This window comes from Pleurodeles waltl, chromosome 6, assembly GCF_031143425.1.
Source record: "Pleurodeles waltl isolate 20211129_DDA chromosome 6, aPleWal1.hap1.20221129, whole genome shotgun sequence".
Classification (NCBI taxonomy): domain Eukaryota; kingdom Metazoa; phylum Chordata; class Amphibia; order Caudata; family Salamandridae; genus Pleurodeles; species Pleurodeles waltl.
In genome coordinates, this window is record NC_090445.1 from 1,635,734,642 (window position 1) to 1,635,756,570 (window position 21,929).

The following is a 21,929-nucleotide window of genomic DNA, read 5'->3' on the forward strand; positions in this document are numbered from 1 at the left end:
GCCTGGTAAAACCCAACTCATTTTACCCTTTAATTGCGACCCTAAGCCCCTACCTTGGCATGCTGTTCTGTGGCTTTTATATTTATGTTTGTGTTCTCAAAAACGTTTGTGCAACACTGTTGAGGTTGTAGATCCTCAGTCCTGGCAATGTATTTGGAACCATCAACATAATATTATCTTCAAAACTGAGCACAATGTTGTGACTGGGTGGGGGATACAGCTCGCTCAACCAGGTCCCGAGTGAAAGGGATCTATTCCATCACCACTGCAGGCTTAAATTGAAACCCAACATTTGTCTTGAAACTAAAGGCGATAACATCTTTTTATGCTTCATATAATCAAGCATAGTCAATTATAGACACCTTTATCAGATTTTAACTGTTACATATCAGTGGCATATCGGTAAGGGTCACGCAAGGGGGCAGCACAAGGCGCTTTCAGCCTCCAAATATCCATTGGTACCAACAAGTCCCAAGGTGTTACCAGCATAGCTGTGCTGCTCTGAAATCAAGACCTGACCACAAACACCAACCCTAACTCTTTCTACCTCCTTAACCCAAAGAAAAGGAGCTGCATATTACACACAGCATTTGTAAGTGTAATTGTCCTAGGGTCGTAGATATAGGGGCAAGGCCCCGAGTAAGATAACAGCCTATGACCATATGAATAGTAAAACAAGGGGTTCTGATGCATTGTTGATTGTGGCCACAGGGAGGATTTCTTCTACTTGTCGAAATGTTTGTGGGGGAAAAGGCTGCTTTATGTGGGTAAGCCTTAATGCACACAGTTTATTTTCTAGTACATTTTTTTTTTAATGCTTTAACATTTTACACTAAATATTGCTTTGAAAAGTGTGTGGCAAATGTTGTCACTTAAAGCACTTGGATTAGCTATAACTGTCATTTAAAGAAAAATGTTACTCGGTTGGAATTAGCTGGTTTGCCTTTTGACCAAAACACTGCATGATTCTAAGAGTTTCTAAGGGCATGGGACTTGGGAGGCTTAGAAATGTACTACCCTGATTGTCATGGTATCAGAAGAAAGTCTAAAAACTTTTGAAAACTTTTCCTCCAGGGGTCCAGAGCTTCAGGAATAACTCCAGAAAGGTAGCGGACTAGCAATTCCACAGCGTTGGATTGGATTTCAGCTTGGTCCTGCACAGAGATCTCTGCAATGCTGACAAAATGACTCAGAACCTCATTACGAGTTTGGCAGGTCGACCGTTGGCCAGCCAGACTCATGGGGAGGAGACCACTGCAAAGATGGAAGTCTCCTCCCTGGCCCTATTAAGATGTTTCTATCAGGCTGACCGACGGAAACTTCCATATAAGGAGGTTTCTGCCGGTCAGCCCACTGGAAACAGTGCAACGGCATTAGCCTTGGCTCCTGAGGGAGCCAAGGCCAATGCCGTCGTGCAGAGGGTGCCCCAGCACCCTCGGAATGCTCACTGTCTGCTGTACCAGACAGAGCACATTCAGAGGATGCTGGGCAGGGGAGCCCCTGCACTGCTCAAGACATAGGAGTGGCCTTTCTGCAAGCCTTTTTATGGCTAGAACCCCACCATGAAATGGGACCTAAAAGAAACGTCCACATTTTTCTTCAAATAAGTGACAAAGGGCCTGATTACGAACTTGGTGGTCCAACCGTTGAACCACCAATACAGCAGTCTGGAGGCTGCTGCCAAGCTGACGGACTGAAGACCATTAGATTATGATGTTCCCGCGGGGCTGGCAGAACAGTCAGTGTAGCGGCATTGGCTTCAGGTCTAAAAGGGAGCTGAGGCCAATGACAGCTGCCAGCACAGTCAGAATGCCCCGGCAGACAGTGCACATTCTGACTGTGCTGTGCTAGGCATGGGCAGTGCAGGAGCCCCCTGTGTCCCCGTCTTTGCATTTCTGCTAGTCTTTTCATGGCAGGGTCCCCACCAAGAAAAGGCTGGCAGAAAGGCAAGTCATGATCAGCATGGTGGTATTGACATCGGCACTGCCATGCTTGAACACGGCTTTCACCACTGTAAATGCATTGGGTTCCATGATCCTGGCGGTGACAGCAGTCTTGGGGCAATCTAACCACCAGCATCATAGATCTGGTGATGGGACTGCCAAAGTAGTGGCGGTTGGGCCACCACCACGGGTACGTCGGTCTTTGGACCAACGTACTCAGAATTAGGCTCAAAGTCTCTTTCTGAAGTGGGACTTCGAAACAGTTTCAAACTTTTTGACTTCCAGACTTTCACCGGAACCAATCCAATTGTGTACCCAAGTTTCGTCTCAGTCCGCCTGAAATTGCACGTTGGTCCTGGTCTACCTTGACCATTAACTTACATTAAGCATTTTATTTTTCTTGGGCTTTTTCACTTTACTGGATTGTTGTTGTTTAGATATTTTACTCACAAAAAAATTCTCTTTATTTTAAACTTGACTGCCTAGTTTTATTGTGTTTTGTGTGACTTTTTCTACTGGCTAACACTGCTTAAATACTTTGCACATTGCCTCTCATTTTATCCTGACTTTTATGTGTGGCACGTTACCAGGTGGCAGCCTTACCCTTTGAGGTGGACATTTGTCCACCCCAAATAATAATCCACTTTCCTACACTCTCTATAATTCCTCAAGCATATACTTTGCCTTGTCCAATGATGATAGATTGTTGATCAAAGCCAACATGGCAAGTTGTATATTATCCACATTATTCGGCCACAAAAGGCACAGGCTCTTCCTTCCATAGCATTCCCATGGAATATTGTGCTACAAATTCATAAATGCAATGAGGACCCTGTAAGCAGGATGGAGCTCTATATAAATCTAAATAAAACACAAGCTGCATACAACGAAGAAGCTATAAATTCACATTTGCAAAATATTCAAGAATACATTGAATATATCCATAGGATAATCATAAGGCCATTGATTTTATAATAGTGTGCAGACCTCTGATACATGTACATGTTTGTGGCCTCAGATTATGCCTGCATATTCTGCAATTACCTGGCAAGATTGTTCCCAGATTACATGCACTTACAAAAGCAAATCTAAACTTTGAAAATCATTGAGGCCAACTCTGCGTTCCATCCTCCTGAGGTTGGTAAATTGGGCATTAGTAATACCTGTTATTAACAGCTCTTCAAAACACACAGCACTACTATACAGAAAGTAAGCTGTCATTCCTATGCATTTGAGGCCTGAGTACTAGGCATATGTCAAAGGCTTGCATAGAGGACGTATATCTGAGATTTTCTTACTGTACATATATCTGAAATGAAATCAGCATACTGTGGACGTATACGAAGCATGTGTTTTATGTAAATAACAAAGACCTGGATATACATCATTGGTTTGCATATTGTTCTTATGCATGTGCATGCATGTAACAGAAGGCTCTACAAAACGCATGTATCTGATTCTTCCATAGTGTGTGTGCATATATCTGAGGGTTGAATACTACGTACATATCCAACTCAGGCATGTGCAGTGCAAACACATTCCAATGTAAAGTAGTGTAAGACATTATCAAAAAACTGATTTTCCTTACAGGTAAACAAGCTTTTCCTACAGAGAGGTAACCTGGAACGAATACTACGTGAATACAGTTCTGTTTACCAGATGCACTTTAAAGGCTCATCTGTCTAGAACATGTGCAACAATGTTACCGTCTACAGAAATGATCCTGCCCTCTCTTGGCATGCATAGCGTTCCATTGCTACCTGGAGTTAGCTGCATGCTACATCAAATATCTAACACAGTAACTATGTTCCCTGCGGGTGCAATAGGCCACCAAGCTATCTTGTTAGTATTGGATCCTGGGACCAGTAGCTTAGGTTCAACGCAGCAGAAAAAAAAACTCCTCAGCTACTACAAGCGTTTCTCCATCTCTTTCTAACCAACACAAAGACATCCATTGGGATGCATATGAAAGGCTTGAACCCATCAGAATGGACTCTATGGGTTTACACAATTGAAATGTATGTAAGGTTTAGATCTTTCTTAACGACATGGAAGCCTCACATTAAGGGGGTATGTGTATCAATGGTGACCTGTAGATCACAACAGTAGGAACTAAACCTCCTGAGCTACTGCAAGCTCTTCTCCGTTTATCTCTAAACACACAGACATCATTTGGATGTATATGAAAGCCTTGAACGCATCAGAATGAATCCTGCTGGTTTACACCATTTTAATGTATGCAACCTTTATATCTTCTTTAACGTGGAAGTCTCAAATTGAGGGGAGCAGGAACCTGTAAGCCCCCCCCCCCCCCCAACCCCCTGCTATGGCTACTGCTGTTAGCTGCACATATATTTTCGAAACCTACTGTAATCAAGGCTGTACTTAGAAAAACGTGCATTAAGGGTCAAAAACAGCAGGTACTCATATTCAGGACACTCGTGCAGCTATCACATGCTCACCTTGTATCATTCGAGATTTCAAGGCATGAGGCTAGGCAAAAGCGCCCACCTCAACATCCTTAAAGAAGTGGTGGACAAGAGTAAAATTCCAACTAGGCCCTCGAGGCGACCAGAAGCCTTGATTTGTCTCACCGAATTTGAAAAACCCACAGGCCCACACAGGCTGGTGTGCTCCTGAGGGATGCCACCCATCCCTACATAGCGTTCGCCCATATAAACCTCTAAGTGTCTCCTTATTCCGAGGGCATGTCACTTAACCATTACTTGGCCTGATGGTTAGATGGGACTGGAGAATGACTCCTAATTCTCATAAAAGTATTTCTCTGAGTTTCCTTGCCCTGCAACACTGTTCTGAGTCTATCTGCTAATCGTAGACAATAACAAAGTTTCCGCCTGCTACAATTAGACAGGTCTCTTCAAAAACATGAGTTTCTATTATTGGCGTGCAAAACTCAGAAGGCTAGCAACCTCATGTCTATTCTCAAAGAACAAAATAAGATGGGCAGAATTAGCTGCAATTTGCAGTAGCCGGAAATTGTTCCCAATTCTGCAAGGGACCTCCCAATGAATGAGGAAAGTTATGGAGCTGCTTGCTACCTATTCTCCTTCTTTAGATTCTCCTTCTTTAGATCTGAGTCTCTTCCATGCTTGCAAGTTTTCCCAGAGACTCTGACCTAATCTCCTGGTCCCCGTCTCACCACTTCTGGTACTTCTTCCTCACCCTACATTAAAACACCATCCCGTCTGCAATATGCTTTGGATCACCAACCATTCCCTACTACCACACTTCCTAGCATATCTTACCAGTGATCATATAAGTATGCCCACTAGCTCACAAAGTGCTGCTGTGTAACGCATGGTTAATTTACTCATCCAGAACCACGTAGTGAAGAGCCATTATCATACCCTGTGCTGGAAATCTTGACACTAATAGGTTTCTTGCTGAGATATAAAATCTCTGCCCTTATGGGCTCTATTTAACATCTCCTCAAGACATGGTAGGTTTGTTCAGATGACATCATTCTCGTTGTGAGCGAGGATGTGACGGTAGTACCAGTAGAAATTGTCCGAAGTCCCACTCTGCTGGGGCTCGTTTATTCTCTGAGACCCCATCCCCTTCTCACTCAGTAGTCAAACAGTGGAAAGTGCTCTTAGGTTGGAAGGTCTGCATGAGAGTGCATCATTGTTACAAGGATTTACTACTTTATGATGTCCCATAAGATTATTTACTCTACTTTCTGTAATGAGGAGAAATCAGGAAACGTCTGCTGACTTCACCAAGCCTAAAATGTTACTATTTTACACAATCCAATTGTGAAGTGAAAAGCTGCCTACTAATAGTTTTCATAGATCTTCGTACACAAAGAACTCTTAGTTTGTTGAACTACATAAGTAAGGTCAAGGATGAATACCCACCATCAGCACCACCAGCTCCGACCAGCTCAACCAAGCATACACCACTGATCTTACTATTGACCTTAACATTTTGACACACTAGCATTTTAGCTGAGCTTAACAAACCTGGCTAAGTTACAAAATGATTCAAGTATACAAGGTACAGTATACATCCGGCTGTATTGTTTTCAATCGAACTGAGAAGTTTCAAAGTAAACAATGTTCAGCACTTCGCCTCTAGGCCTTCTCTTAAAGAATTAATTATCATTAGACCACACAGATAAGGACATTTGCATTTATGCACATGGGTCACAGACTCATCTAAGGTCTCACTTCCAATTCCCACATAACGCAACACCATATGAGCCCCTATCTCTCAGAGTTCATCCTTTCAGAATAAAACAGTACACTGGCCACAGGTCAGCAGCCTACCTCCATCCTAAATATTTCTTAACTGGACCTGCATCCGGTGCCATGCCAGTACCTATCCAGTCAAAAGGTAACTTCCACTCAGCTGTTAAAAACATGAATGGTCTCTGAAGAAGAGGTAATATCAGACTGGCTGTTCTCCTGCCACATTCTGACTTCGGCACAATATCTGCAGCACTCATACCATCATTGAGGCACATATGTACCATCTACATGCACACAACAGGCAATCACCTATGTTACTAAACTAAGTGGAATATCTGCTCCTTGGCCCAAATTTACTAACACTTTGTGCCAGATTTGCAAAAGTGATGCAGACTGGTAGAAAGAGATGTATTGGAATTTACATTCCAGACAAAATATGATGTGTGCAGGAAAGTAACCCGAATGAAACACGAAGAAGTGCTACTTTGTGCTACTCTGCGCTAATTTGCATCAAGAGAGCATACCATGGATGATACACAGGCATTTACTTGCAACCACCAATGAACGTTCACGCATGTCCCTATCTACTCTGATAGGTAGACAGGAATTTGCGTCAAAAAATGGCAGGCGTAATGTTGGAGAAAAGTTTTCAAGCTTTGCATGCAAGGTGTACTATGCAGCTCACAAACAAACATGAAATGTTTCCAACTGTGTTGAAGCACAGCATTTTGTAGGAGAAGGGCACACCACTTTTGCTAGACATCACGCACACCCTTTTGGCCCCAGGTATGTGAAACATGCCAGCCTGACTCATACAACAAACCAAATCTATTGTCAGCAGACTGAGAGGAAGGTGAACACCTGCTCCAAGCAAATGTCTGTCCCAAGCTAAGAGAATAACTACAGAAATCAGGAACCATCTTTCACAACTATTATTTTTGCCTAGAGACAAGCAGTCGTCCACACATGCAGCATGTACACTTCTAAAGAATGTAAAACAAAATCCCTTGATATTAACTATAAGAAGGAACACATTCTATTAACACTAAGACCTAGTTCACCTCTTGCCACTAGATGGAAGTATGTTCTACATATAGCTCCATTCCGATAGAAAAATAGGAATAGTGACATGGCTTTAGAAAGGATTAAAAAAACACCAGTTACAGCTTTGAGCGGCATGGGCCATGTCATAATGCAAAATGATGGGGCCCCCTGCAGAATGTGATGATGGGCCCGAGACTCCCATATCTCACAGATATCCATATGCTTTAGACTTAGTGGTGACTCTATAAGGTAGTGGTGGCCGGTAATTTGAGTAGGCGTGGGGAGGTTGGCAGGCCCCACACACATACATTCTCGCATTCGCCATCTACAGGGGCACACATGCATACATTTGCAAAAACACCCAGCTTTCACCAGGCACATACACATGCACACACCCATTCAGAGTAAGCACACACAAGTAAACATACATTCACATATACACATGCACACACTAAACATGGAAAAAACTTACCAGGCCACAGCAGTGATCTCAGGTGGAGGTAGGGAAGCCTCCGTGGTTCCTGGTGAGTAGGATAGCCTCCTCCTCTCATTGGCTGACCTGAGGAGGCAGCAGTCCCTTGTGCATCAGAGTGAGGTGGAGTCAGTGAGAGTTGCTGACCCCACCCCGCTCTGTGATGACTGATGGACACTTGACCTGGGCACTTGAGGGTTTTAAAGGGAAAAGCCTAAGTCTGAGTCAATCCGTGACGCACCCCCTAGTCATGCAAAGGAGGACCTCCAAACACTTTGCCGAGCTGAGGAGGTCACGCTGACCTAGCTATGAAATCCTTAGCCTAGCAAAGTTTATCTCAGCAGCCGGGTGCCCGCGTAGTTAGTGCATGTTCAGAGCCTGACTACCTGATATGAACATGAAGGGTGTCTGTCAGGCTGACCTTTGCTCAGCCCGAAAGACATTCTTCATGTTTGTATAAAGGTGGCGAGTTAGAGCCCCTCAAGGGCGGGCCATGTCTGTCCTGAGTGGTGGGGAATAACCTGTATCACAGGTGCTCAATCGACTTGCATAATGCCCCTGCCAACACTTTCAGAGAATGACGGACAAGATATTTCTGCTAAACCGAACCAGTTATCAATAATATGTTCGGCCCCTCTAGTTCCTCGTGGAGGGGTACCCCTTAGTTGCTCCACGAGCAGGAGTTCCCCCTCCCCATCACAAAGGTAGGTGGAAGTGCGGCATTGGGTCAATGTTCGCCAGCCGGGGCTGTGTCATCACGAAGCATGGGTGGAAGCCTTTGAGGGAGCATTTAAGACAGTACTCCCCCTCGTCCAGCTCTCTTTGCCCCCTTCCAGGTGCTCAGGTCAACTCAACATTCCTCCATCTATGTGGTGCCCTGGGATTTTTTGGTAGCACCCTTCTGGATTGGAGGGATGTCCAAGGTTTGTGTTCCAATGGTGTACTGATGATGCCTTCTACTGCTTTTGCTTGGATGCCCGGGTGGTGGTGCATGTTGGGGCCTGCTGACACAATGCGCACTGCAGCCTTAGTGGCAAGAGACTATTGACTATCTTGTTTGTTCACAATGCTTGTCTCTATCACTGATGTAACCATCTGCAGCTGTCTTGGTAAATGCTTGATGTCATCCCTTAAGTGAATGTCTGTTTTGAATTCTGCTGTTCAGCTGAGGGATTTTTGGGTCAATTTTAATAGGGGTTATGTGACATATGATGTTTAAATGTGATGACTTGAATAAAAGGGCTACGCGTGTGTTATCCACATAAAACCTGTAATGATTCTTTGCCAGCGGAGTGGTGAGGTGCATGTTGTGCACACCCTAAGAGCCATATTTATACTTTTCTGCGCCGCATTTGCATAATTTTTTTACGCAAAAGCGGCACAAACTTACAAAATATAATTGTATGTTGTAAATTTGCACGCTTTTAAAAATGACGCAAATGCAGCGCAAAAAAATGTATAAATATGGAAAAAGTACGAAGGGCCTGATTTATACTTTTTTAGCACCGCATTTGCATCGTTTTTTGACGTAAAAGCGGTGAAAGGTTTGAAAATATAATTCAATTTTGTAAGTTTGAGCCGCTTTTGCGACAAAAAAATGGCATTTGCGCCGCTAAAAAAGTATAAATCACGCCCTAAGTTAGCGGAAAACCCTCATGACTGGTGTCAATGCATAATTGCAATTCCGCCCATACTCTTGCCTGATCAGACCATAATGTCGGTGGTGCTAAAATTAACCACCAGTGGTTACTCCTGTGCAGCGAGTCCTCCTATAGTGATTAGTTGTTTTCTGCATTAACAACTGGTCTTGATCTTTAAGCCGACGTGGGTGTCCGACAGGCTCATTTGTTCCTCGCACACTTAAGAGATGCAGCAAATCTCATTCTTAACTCACGTCCCCTTCAAGAGCATCCTTAATCCTTTTGATTTTCTCCGGTTGAACAGAGAGAATTTTTCACCGCGGCGCAGTCGCCCAAAGACAATGAGCAATTTCCCGCCAAATGATGTATGTACACGGAACCGAGGAGAGTTTGTAATAAAAACACCCCAGTCCTTTATCTTGATGGGCGGATTTATCAGAGCCGCCGCTTGGTGCGCCTCTAAATTAACTGCAGATTAAACAATCCGGGCAGCTGAAAACTCTAAGTGCCATGCTCGAAGCTGAAAAAATAGATGCTCAATCAAGGCAGATGATTGGATTCTTATCAGCGCGCCATGTTTGCAGTTCCTATCCGACCATTTCAAGACAAAGAGGGCGAGAGGTAAATTGACTGCGGCTTTTCCCAGAGGTGGATGGTGTGTGCATACGAGTCGTATTAAATAATACGGCCGGGGGTCAAATGACTTTAATGAATTCTCCGTTCGCGAAGGCCTCCGACTCCGAATCTGTCAGGGGCTTTTCGCTGACAACGCTGAATGTCATCAGCAAGAGTCTGATCTCTCACTTTCAAAGGAAATTAGAGGGAATGCAAGGTAGTTTGTCAGCAGCAAGCACTTTGTGGACGCGTGATTTTCTGCAACAAATACACGTTTAATATCCTCGTTTGAACTTTAGCAAATCCGCTGTTAGTGCTGGGACCATCTGCATTGCCAAGTTTAGGCTCACTGGCCAAGGAGCAGGTATCTGAAGTCATATGTACCAGGAGGTAGGACGTCCTGTACAGTCAAGTACGGATCAAGGTCAACCAAAAATGTAATCCTTTGGCGATCAAGGCCAAGACTGAGTTGCTTTAATTTGGGTTACAATCCATCGTAAATAATGATTTGCGTTGGATTGTGAATACCACATCAAAAAGGTAACACAAACCTGATGCAAAGTGCAAATTTGGGCCTAAAAGTCTTGCGGTTTTGTAGAAGAAAAGAGTACAACATGTGGAGAATCACCAGGTTGTAAATTGAAAATGATAGACCGGGAAACAGCATCACATTGCAAATCTCAAACCAAATAGTTCATAAAGTAATGAAGTTATATCCTCTTCTGTACAATGGTTAGTATCAGTACAATCTATCGTGGTAACTTCAATACTCTAATGCAGCCAATGTCTCTCAGGATACACTGTGAAAAGGTGGACACTCTTCAGTGCATCACAGGACACTGTTTAATGACAGTCACCTGACTAAGGTTCTTAAGCATCAAAATTAAAACTTTACCTTCGAATACTGGCGCCATCCACGTTTGCCCCTGAACTCCCAACACATTTTGTAGCACTAACGGTATTGATATAACCTCTTATTGTCAGGCTGCTTTACTTTATACATCCACACTTATTTGTCACAAACGGCCTTATAATTCTTGGATTGGACTAAAGATAAATGTAATAAAAAACGTGATAGTGAATATTAAGACCTAGAGTTACAAAGGTTCTAGCGCCAACTATCGCCACATTAGCATAATTTTTTTTACACTAATGTGGTGATAGTGAGGCAAAAACGCTGCGCAATGTTTACAAAGTGGCGCAATGTGTGCATTGCGCCACTTTGTAAGCCCTTGCGCCACATTATGCTGCTCCAGACATAATGTATGCAAGGGGGGCTTTCCCCATTAGGGGGCCCGCAAAAAACGGTGCAGTGGAATCTCTAAGATTCCACTGCATCATTTTTAGCAGCATTTGTAACCCCGGCACAGATCAGTCATTAAAAGGAGGCACACCATTATTTATAATAGACCTCCATGTACTTCGCAGGATTAGCGACTAAAATGTTGGCGCTAATCCTGCAAAGTACAACAGTAGCATCAAAAATTATGACGCTATTGTCCCTAACCTGTGCCATGGTGCACCGTATGTTCAATACGGTGCAGACATGGCGGCGTTAGTGGGGCACAATGGGCCACAAGAAAAGTGGCACTTCATGACATGAAGCACCACTTTTCTTAAATCTGGGCCTCAATGCTTAGAGGCAGATCTCTTATCAGTGATAAATAGTCAGGTGCAGGGCTCAAGTGGACCAAAAGTTAACCAGGATGGAGCTTTGGCTGGTCAATAGTAATCCAGAGAAAAGTCACAGTTGTCAAGAGCTGGACATGTACTTGGATTTGCCCAGTCAAGAGCATTCTAGAAAGGGGATGTTGTTTGGCTGCGATTTGAATAGCGAAAGAGTCTTGATCAGCAAAGAAATAATCAAAAAGACGGTTCTGTTTAGCAAAGATTTAAACAGAAGATTGCCAAGAATTGCCAATGAATGTTGCTTTGGATAGTCAAGATAGCCTGAGTGAGGGTTCTGTGTTATTTGAATTTCTTACTATAATTACTTGTCAAAAATAAAGCCATATGTACATATGGACTTCTGAGTGAGTACATTGGATGCCACATGCTAGGTCTCGTCACATTTTGAAATATTGATACACATCTTAAAAACGTCACCAGTACGGGAACTAGAAAGCCATTTTACGATTAATTTAGCAGCTCCAATGTCTCATCAGTAAAAGAGAACATAGTACCCAATTTAACGAAATGTTGAGATAGTAAGGGCTGGTCGTGCTGCATCAGGAAATGTCCACACTCATTTATATTCTTTTTGGTAAAGCAACAGCCAATCTGCCAGATTTTCTAAAAGTAATATCATGTTTTATATGGCAATTGTCGTCACTGTCGTGGAGTTTCACTGCATTATAAACTAGGGTGTATACTGGCAGGCAACTATTCAGTCCACTTAGCAAAGGTTTTTAAAACTTTGGCAACTTTAAGAAATTCTCAAAGTTTGAGTGTTTACAAAAGAATGCAGATTAAAAAACACACCTATAAAAATACATTTTGAGGCAGAAAATTAAACATTGTGCCTACATTTTTGTGGGATAATTATTCCTCAAAAATAACTCAGAAGATTCTGTCAGTAAAACTACTTTGGCAAGATACCTATTCTGGTAGCAAAGTACTGAAAAAACACAAACGGCACAACTTCATAAAGTTGTGAATTTTGCATACTATGGGCTGGGGCAGCTCCTCCATTAGGGCATCGGAGCGTCGCCCCCGCCAGGAGCAGAAGCTGCAAAACGTTCACAAATCATTGTGAAAGGGGCGGGGCATCTGGGGTGAGGAGCTGTGAGGGGGGGTGCTCAACCCTCCCCCATCCAGCATGTATGTTTGGCAGGCGGCTCAGGCAACACAGTTGGGGGAGTGCCCAGCCAGGGTGCTTCCAGCCAGTCCTGATGCTCCTTTGAGCAGCGTCAGGATTGGCCGCAGGGCCGGCTGGGAGCTTGTGCCACCGTGCAGCCAGCAGGAAAGAGTAGCATTGCACGGAACCGCCAGCGAAGCAGGATGCGACTGACTATGGGGCATATTTACCAGGAGTTGCACTGCTGCGTTGCAGCAGCGATGCATCAAAAAAACTTGTGCTGCACTACAACAAAATCCAGCGCAATGGATGTGCCATATTTATGGTATGACTCATCATCCCCCAAGCTTCCAAGGAGTGTCAGAAATTATGACGCCTCTGTGGGAAGGATGATGCAGTGCATTGGTTCCAAAAGTGGCACATTGCTGTAGTTGGCGTTACGACAGACCAGCTACAGAAATGCATCAGAAAACAGAGGCGATGTGTCAGTTCTGACTGGCGCAAGTAACCTAATGTGTGGGACCCAATGTAGAAGAGTGTGATATGGTGGAAAACTCACCTTGGGCTCTATTACATTACTCCTAGATGTACAGCATACAAGTATGTAATGTTGCTATGTGTCACATTACAGTGGGCATAGTCTACTTATGTGTACAAGGAAACCTAAATATGTGTGACATATTGAGTGAAACTTTAATGTGAGCGGATACAAGTAATTGATGTAATGTAAAGTGACATTTTCTGTGTTACCTACCTTATTGAAAATGGCCCTTTTTGCAGGGTCATCCCCAAAATATTTCCTCTGGCCTCCTGTTTTTTGACTGTGTGCTGCATTTCATTTTTGCTAGTCTTTGGACTCTGGGTACTTTACCACTGCTAAAGCGCCAGTGCTCCCTATCTAAATTGTATTGGTGATTGGTTTATCCATGATTGGCATATTTGGTTTACTAGTAAGTCCCTAGTAAGGTAGACTGTGGGTGCCAAAGACCTGTAATTCAAATGTCACTAGTGGGCCGGCAGCACTGTTTGTACCACCCAGATGATAAACATGTCTCAGACCTGCCACTGCAGTGTCTGTGTGAGCAGTTTTAAACTGCCTTTTCAACCCAAAGCTTCCCTGTTACTACATGTAAGTCACCCCTAAGGTAAGCCCAAGGCAGCCCCAGGGACAGGGTGCAGTGTATTTAAAAAAATGAGGACATGTGCTGGTCAGTTTTACATGTCCTCATAGTGAAATACTGCTAAATTTGTTCTCCAAGAGCTTGTACTGAACTTGCCTCCTGTTACGAAGTCTCAGGGACAACAAATACGTCATCTGCTAGTGCCTGGGCTCTTCTGCTGGGAGTCCCGACTTGCCAAGTGGTGCCAACTCCAGTCCCTGTGCCCTTCGAAGTGTAAGCTGGTGATATGAAGATGAAAATCCACCTGGTGATGTGTTGTGTCAGAAAAATTGACACAGCGCCTGTCTCGCTGCTGCAGAACCGATGCAGCGCCTGTTTCCCCGAAGTTTCATCAACACAGCATGTCTGGATTTTCCATGCATCGTCCCTGGGGCGTCAATTTCTCATCGATCCTGCACCGCTATAAGGAACCAAGGCTGCGCATCTAGAAATCAACCCATCGCTTTTCCTACGAGGAAAGAATTGACGCAACACCTCCCCTGCGCAGTAAGGAACTGACTCATCGCCTTGGCTTTTGACGCATACCAGGTACTTTGTACTGAAGACTCAGGGCCTCATTGTGAGTTTGGAGGTGTGAAAGTAGGAAAGTGGCGGTGGCGGCTGCCAAAAGACCACCACGTTGACAGTAATCCGATCGCCGTATTATGACTTACACTGTAAAGACCACCAAAAACACAGCCAAATATCTGAAACAGTCAGGACACTAGAGGACAGAAGGTCCCACCACCAGCTCCGCCAGCCCGACAACATACCACCCACAAGATTACGATCCACAAATCACCACAGCGGTTCTTCCAAGGCAGAAACCCATTGGCGGTCCGACCCGCGGCGGTCTGAACCTACATCAGTCAGAACACCAAACGACATTGGATAGTTTGAGTACCCCACACCTGACACACATACACACACCAGGAACACCTACTCAGTGCACTATATAGCACACCCCTACACAACCCACAATCCTTTGCAAACAGAGCACCATACACATACTCCGAGAAGCCAGTAAGATAGCACTTATACACCATAGGCACACATAGGCATCTCACTCAGCACAGGTGTAGGATGGAACATCGCAGCGTATATCATGCATGCCTTTACAACAAAGTCTCTACAAAGGAACATGTGTGGTAAATTCTCCCCCGCCCTGACCCCTATACCTGACACTATAATTCACCCTCCCAAACCCTTAAAACTGCCCCTTCCACCCCCTGCCCTGAGCCCTAACCCCCACCCTACCCTGCCCTGTTGTAAAGCATACCCCACCCTGACGTAAAAACGACTCCCACCCTCTCACAATGCCCTAAACCCTAAAACCTGCCCTGTCCTAAAAACTACCCCACCCCCTGCCCTAAACCATAAAACCTAAAGCCTATCCTTAAAGCTACCTTCCCTGTCCTAAAACCTACCATGACCCGCCCGAAACCGTAAAATCTATCCAGTCTTAAAAGCTACCCCTATCCTAAAAACTACCCCAACCCCTCTGCACTGAAACCTAAAACCTACCCCACCCTGTCCTAGAAAATACCATGACCCCCCACCCTAACCCTAAAAGCTACCCTGCCCTATCCTAAAATCTATCCAGCCCTGTCCTAAAAACTACCCTACGCCCACCCTAAACCCTAAAACTAACCTGTTCTGAAACCTACCCTGACCTGTCCTAATAACTACCTAGACCCCCACCCCACCCTAAACCCTAAAACCTACCCTGTCCTAAAAACTACCTGACCTCATGCCCCCATCCTAAAACCTACCCTACCCTGTTCTAAAAACTACCCCAACCCCCCACCCTAAACCCTACCTGTCGTGTCCTAAAACCTACCCCCTTTCCTAAAAACTACCCTGACCCCGTCCCTGCCCTTAACCCCACCCTGTCCTTAAAACTAACCCACCCTATCCAAAAAACTACCCCGACCCCCGCACCCACCTTGAACATTAAAACCTACCCCACCTTGACCTAAAAACGACCGACCCCCTGCCCTAAACCTTAAAACCTACCCTGCCCTAAAAACTGCTCTTCCCCGTCCTCAACCCTAAAAGCTACCCTGCCCTGTCCTAAAACCTACCCGCACTATTTTAAACCCTAAAACCTCACCCTGTCCCAAAAACTACACCGATCACCCACCCAAAATCCTAAAACATACCTTGCCCTGTCCTAAAACCTACCCGCCCCACCTGAAACCCTAAAAGCTACCCTGCCCTGTTCTAAGACCTAACCTGCCCTGTCCTAAAAACTACCACGACCCCCTGCCCTAAACCCTAAAACATACCCTGTCCTGTAAAAAACCCACCCTGTCCTAAAAACTACCCTGACTCTCCTCCTCCACCCTGAACACTAAAACTTGCCCCATCCTGTCCTAAAAACTACCCCGCCCCAAAACCTACCTAGTCCTAAAAACTACTCAACCCCTTACCGTGAACCCTAAAACCTACCCCACCCTGTCCTAAAAACTACCTGACCCCCTGCCCTAAACCCTAAAACCTACCCTGTCCTAAAAGCTACCCCATCCTGTCCTAAAAACTACCTCAACCCCCACTCCCTCCTTGAACAATAAAACCTACCCCTCCCTATCCTAAAAAACTACCCCAACCACCCGCATTCGGCCTAAACCTTAAAAGCTACCCAGCTCTGACCTACCCAGCACTGTCCAGAAAACTACCCCGACCCCCCACCCTAAAAACTACCCCACCCTGTCCTAAAAACTACCCGACCCCCTCCCCTGCCCTAAACCAAAAAACCTACCCTGTCCCAAAATCTACCCGCCCTGTCCTAAAAACGAATCCAACCCTCCCACCCCACCCCACCCTAAACCCTAAAACCTACTCTTTCCTAAAAACTACCCCGCCCTGTCCTAAAAACTAGCCCGACCCCCACCCTAATCCCTAAATCATACTGTGCACTATCCTAAAACCGAACCCACCCCCACCCTAAACCATAAAAGCTACCCTGCCTTGTCCTAAAACCTACCCCGCCCTGTCCTAAAAACTACCCGACCCCCTGCCCTAAACCCTAAAACCTACCCTGTCCTAAAAGCTACCCCATCCTGTCCTTAAAACTACCTCGACCCCCGCCCCCACCCTGAACACTAAAACCTACTCCACCCCACCCCACAGGGTAAAAACTACCCCAACCACCCGTTTTCACCCTAAACCCTAAAAGCTACCCTGCCCTGTCCTAAAACCTACCCTTCCCTGACCTAAAAACTACCCAAACCCTATAACCTAACCTGTCCTAAAACTCCACCCTGTCATAAAAACTAACCCGACCCCCCACCCTGAACTCTAAAATCCATCCCACCCTGTCCTAACAACTACCTCGACCCCCCAGACCTGTCCTAAGAACTACCCCCTCCACTCAGCCCCACTTATCTCTCTCTTCTCCGGTCACTCCTTCTTCCTGTTCTGCCCAGACTGCTCTCTATGCCGTTACCACGCATATGTGTAGTAAAGGCATGCATCCTAAACGCATGCGTAGTAAACGTATATGCGTGGTAATGGCAGCGTGGTCAATGCATAGTGTTGCATTGACCGCATTGTTAGTGATGTTTCCAACTCAGCACACATCCCACATCAGCACAACTAAAACAATACACACAACACTGGCACACACAATCCACAACAACCGTCACCCCCTCAAAACGCAACACCCACCCCAATTACCCAACACTGAACCCTTACACTAACACCACCCCCACACACCGTCCACACAATCACAACCATGTCCCCACAAAAACACACGTTTCACTAATGATGAGAAGAGGGTCATGGTGGATGAAATTGTCAGGGTAGAGCCACAACTGTTTGGAGCACAGGTCCAACAAACATTGATTGTCCAGGAAAATTGAGTTGTTGCAAACGATAGACAACAGGGTCACTTCTGTAGGCAGTCATCCACCCACAAGGAAGGACATCAGGAAGAGGTGGGACGACCTATGGGGGAAGGTGCGTTCAATGGCATCCAGGCACTAGATAGCCATGCAGAAGGCTGGCGGAGGTTCCCCACCTCCTCCCCCACAGTTCGCATCATGGGAGGAGAAGGTCTTGGACATACAGCATCTGGAGGGCCTGACTGGAATACCTGGGGGACTGGAGTCTGGGAAGTACCCACAACAGTCATGTCACACAATTGACTGGTCCTGCATCCTGCCTCACCACCCACATCCTCCCTAATTAACTCAATGTGCCACTACACCTCTCACCTAATGCCCCTCTCTTGCCACCACCCTACTCAGCCCAACTGCCCTCACAGCCCTTGGAAATGACACGTTAACCACAAGCTAATTAGATCACTACGACTCCCAGAAAGCACTAACCCATCATGGTGAAAACCTGCATTGTGCACATTACATCACGTTTCATGCATGTATGACTAATGTACTACCTACACCAACTAGATTGTTCCACGGAGGACCAGTACATGGCAATGACAGCAATGCAATGGCATACACATAACACCTACCCAAGCAAAACACTGTTACAGCCCAGTTACTGTTCCCAATTGCCATTTTTCAAAGATCCCACACCAGAAATAGACAGACCTGGGTTGGAAAGTAAGAGGGCAGACTCCATGCACATGCACATCTAGTTACAGGGAAATTTTGCCTGCATACTCACATACTGTGTACCCACCAGGACACTATGGTGCGTTGTGCAGCTCCAGTGTAAGACATCTAGCAAGCCTGACCATTCACTAGGTAACAGAGATGAACAGTTGTGTCAGTCATCAGACAATGTCAGATCCCAACAACACAAAAACCTGTATCCAATTAGTATGAAGGCACGCAACATGGAGTGAGGAAAACTAAGTACAACTAAGGTATGCTGTGCAGCATCTGTCCTTGTAATTGCAGCAAATCATGTAAAGCCACTGTCTGCATGTCTGTTAGACTTTGCATCCTTGGTGTGGTCTCCCCTAATTTTTTGCCTCCGTTTCCCAGGTTGTTGATAGGTGCTGGACCATGTTTTTGCTGATGATGTTAGTCTTGGCACTTTACCACTACTATCCAATGCTAAAGTGCAAGTGCTCCTATACAAAATGTGTATGTAATTGGTTTAATCATGATTGGCATATTTGATTTACTAGTGAGTTCCTAGTACAGTGCATTAGAGGTGCCCAGGGCCTATAAATCAAATGCTACTAGTGGGCCTGCGGCACTGGTTCTGCGACCCACAATAGTAGCTCTGTAAACATGGCTCAGACCTGCCACTGCAGTGTCTGTGGGTGCAGTTTTAAACTGTCAGTTCGACTTGGCAAGTGTACCCACATGCCAGGCCTAAACCTTCCCTTTTCTTACATGAAGACACCCCTAAGGTAAGTTCTAGGTAGCCCCATGGCTAGGGTGCAGTGTATGCTTAAGGTAGGACATATACTAATGTGTTTTATATGTCCTAACAGTGAAATACTGCCAAATTCGTTTTTCACTGTTGCAAGGCCTATCCATCTCATAGGTTAACATAGGGGCTGCCTTTACATATGATTAAAGCGTAGATTCCCTTTGGGAGCAGATAGACATGGAGTTTGGGGTCTCTGAGCTCCCAATGTAAAAATATTTCTTTTACTAAATTGGATTTTGAGATTGTGTGTTTGAAAACGCCACTTTTAGAAAGTGAGCATTTTCTTGCTTAAACCATTCTGTGACTGCCTGTTGTGGATTCCCTGTCTGGGTCAGTTTGACAGTTTGGCTGTTTGCACCCCTCTCTAGACAGTGACACAAAGGGAACTGGGGTGTAGCCTGCATATCCTGATGAGCCATCTGTGCTAGGAGGGAGGTGAGGAGTGGTCACTTACACCTGAAAGGGCTGTGCCTGTCCTCACACAATGCAGTCTCCAACCCCCTAGTGTGTGTCTGGGGCCTGGCCTGGGCAAGCAGGATTCCACAAACATGAGAGACTTTCCTTTGAAGCAAGCCTACTTCAAATGCCAAAATGGGTATAAGAGGGGCACCCAAACCACAGACTTTAGATCACTTCTGGACAGCAAGAGGAACCTCTGCCTGGAGAAGAGCTGAAGATCTAAGGAGACATGCTGCCCTACCTGTGACTGTGCTTTGTGGAGCTATCCTGCAGTTGCTGATTCTGCCTGGTGAAAGGGGACAAAGACTGGACTTTGTTGTGCATTCCTGCTTGTGAAGAAATCTCCAAGGGCTTGTCCTGAGCTTCCTTCCTGTTGTTGAAGTCTCATGGCAATCAAAGACTTCCCCTACCAGCACCTGGACTCTCTGCTGAGACTCCTGCCCTGCAAGTGGTGCCCTATCCAGTTCGTGGGGCCTTTATAGGTGAAGCAGGCAGACCAAGATTGAAAATACACGCACAGACTGCTGTGCGGGGAAATTTCCTACGCAACCTCCGAGAGCGGCTGAAGAAACAAAGCGCCGCCGGCTCTGCAGCTGAAATTGACACAGTGCTTGCAGCGTAGCTGGATGATCGAAGCTCACGACTGAAGAAACGACGCACTGCATCACTAACGAAGGCTGGTAACGTCACAACCCACACATCACGGTTTTGCTATCACAGTGTGGCAGGATTTTCGACGCACACCTTGCTGGGTGTGGAAAACTTACACAATGCCTGCCCGGACCCGAGTGCTGCCCTGATCGACGCATCGCTCTCCTGTGGAAAGGAAAAACAACACACGCCGACCAGACTGGAGAAGGAGAAACAACGAACGTTCTTGCTTGCGGGTAAGAAATCGACACACCGCTTATCTTTCTTGACTCACCGTCACACGTGTGTGTGACTTTGACGCTACCCAGGTACTTTTCAATACTAACAGTGTTTTACCTGTTTACAACAGGATTTAAGACTCTTTTGCTTTTAAAATTAATAACTTGACTTGTGTATGTTGGATTATTGTCGTTTTGGTCTTGTTTTGTTTAAATATTTCCTATTTTTCTAAACCCGTGTTGTGTAATTTTGTAGTGTTTTCATTAAGATACTCTGTGTGTTGGTACAAATATTTCACACATAGAACTCTGAAGTTAAGCCTGCCTGCTTGTGCCAAGCTACCAAGGGAGTGAGCGGGGGTTAACTGAGGGTGATACCTCTTTACCCTGACTAGAGTGAGGGTCCTTGCTTGAACAGGGGGTAACCTGACTGCCAACCAAAAACACAATTTCTAACAATGTCAAAAAGAGTTAACCAAACACAGATTCTAACCTGAACTCTGTGTTTCCCTCCCTCCACAGGTAACCCTGCCATTGCCAACATATCAAGAATACATCTCACCCCTGGTTTATCCACATCACAAGCAACTATTCACCCCCAAACCTATGTCCCAAGGACTGTTCAATCAATAGTGTGCCCCACAGTATAGGGACCTGAGTCAAAACGTGACACCCCTGACAATGATGGACCTGCAACCACTGGCAGTGGGCACACCTTGCCAGGGGCACAGGAACGTGAGGGTAGGGTGTGTGGGAAGAATGCTTGGGGGCCAGAGGATTGGGCCTCAAAGGGACTGCACTGACCAGAAAGCCATCTCCCAAGCCTTGGGAGCGCACAAACGTTCCATGGCAGGATAGGCCAAATAATCACCATGTTGGGGGAAAATCAAAGGTTGCAGAGGGAGTATTACCAGGAAGTCATACAGCAGTGGCAGGCACAAAATGCCCACGTGGCTACCATTGCAGGGGTGCTGAGGGACATCAACACCACCCTGATGACTTTTCCTCACAACATCAAGCCCCTTCCACTAGCAACTTTACATCTGCCCCATCTACATCTGCAGCAGCTAGTGGAATGGAGGCCCTGCCAGGGGCATCACATGCCTTGGACACCCCTCCCTCTGTTGCTGAAGAACCCCCCACCCCAAACGTGGACGTCTACCCTGACATCCAGGTGGAGCAGATGCCAAGACCAAACACACTGCCAGGAAGTGAACCTCTCCTGATGTGTCACCCTTGTGTGCCACTGAAACACCCTGTTGACTGTACAGAAACATAACTCCATTTTCCCATGGTACAAGGACACTGGACATGTGTAACCAACTGGTGTAGCAGCTACTCTGATGAATCCATCTACCATGATTTCC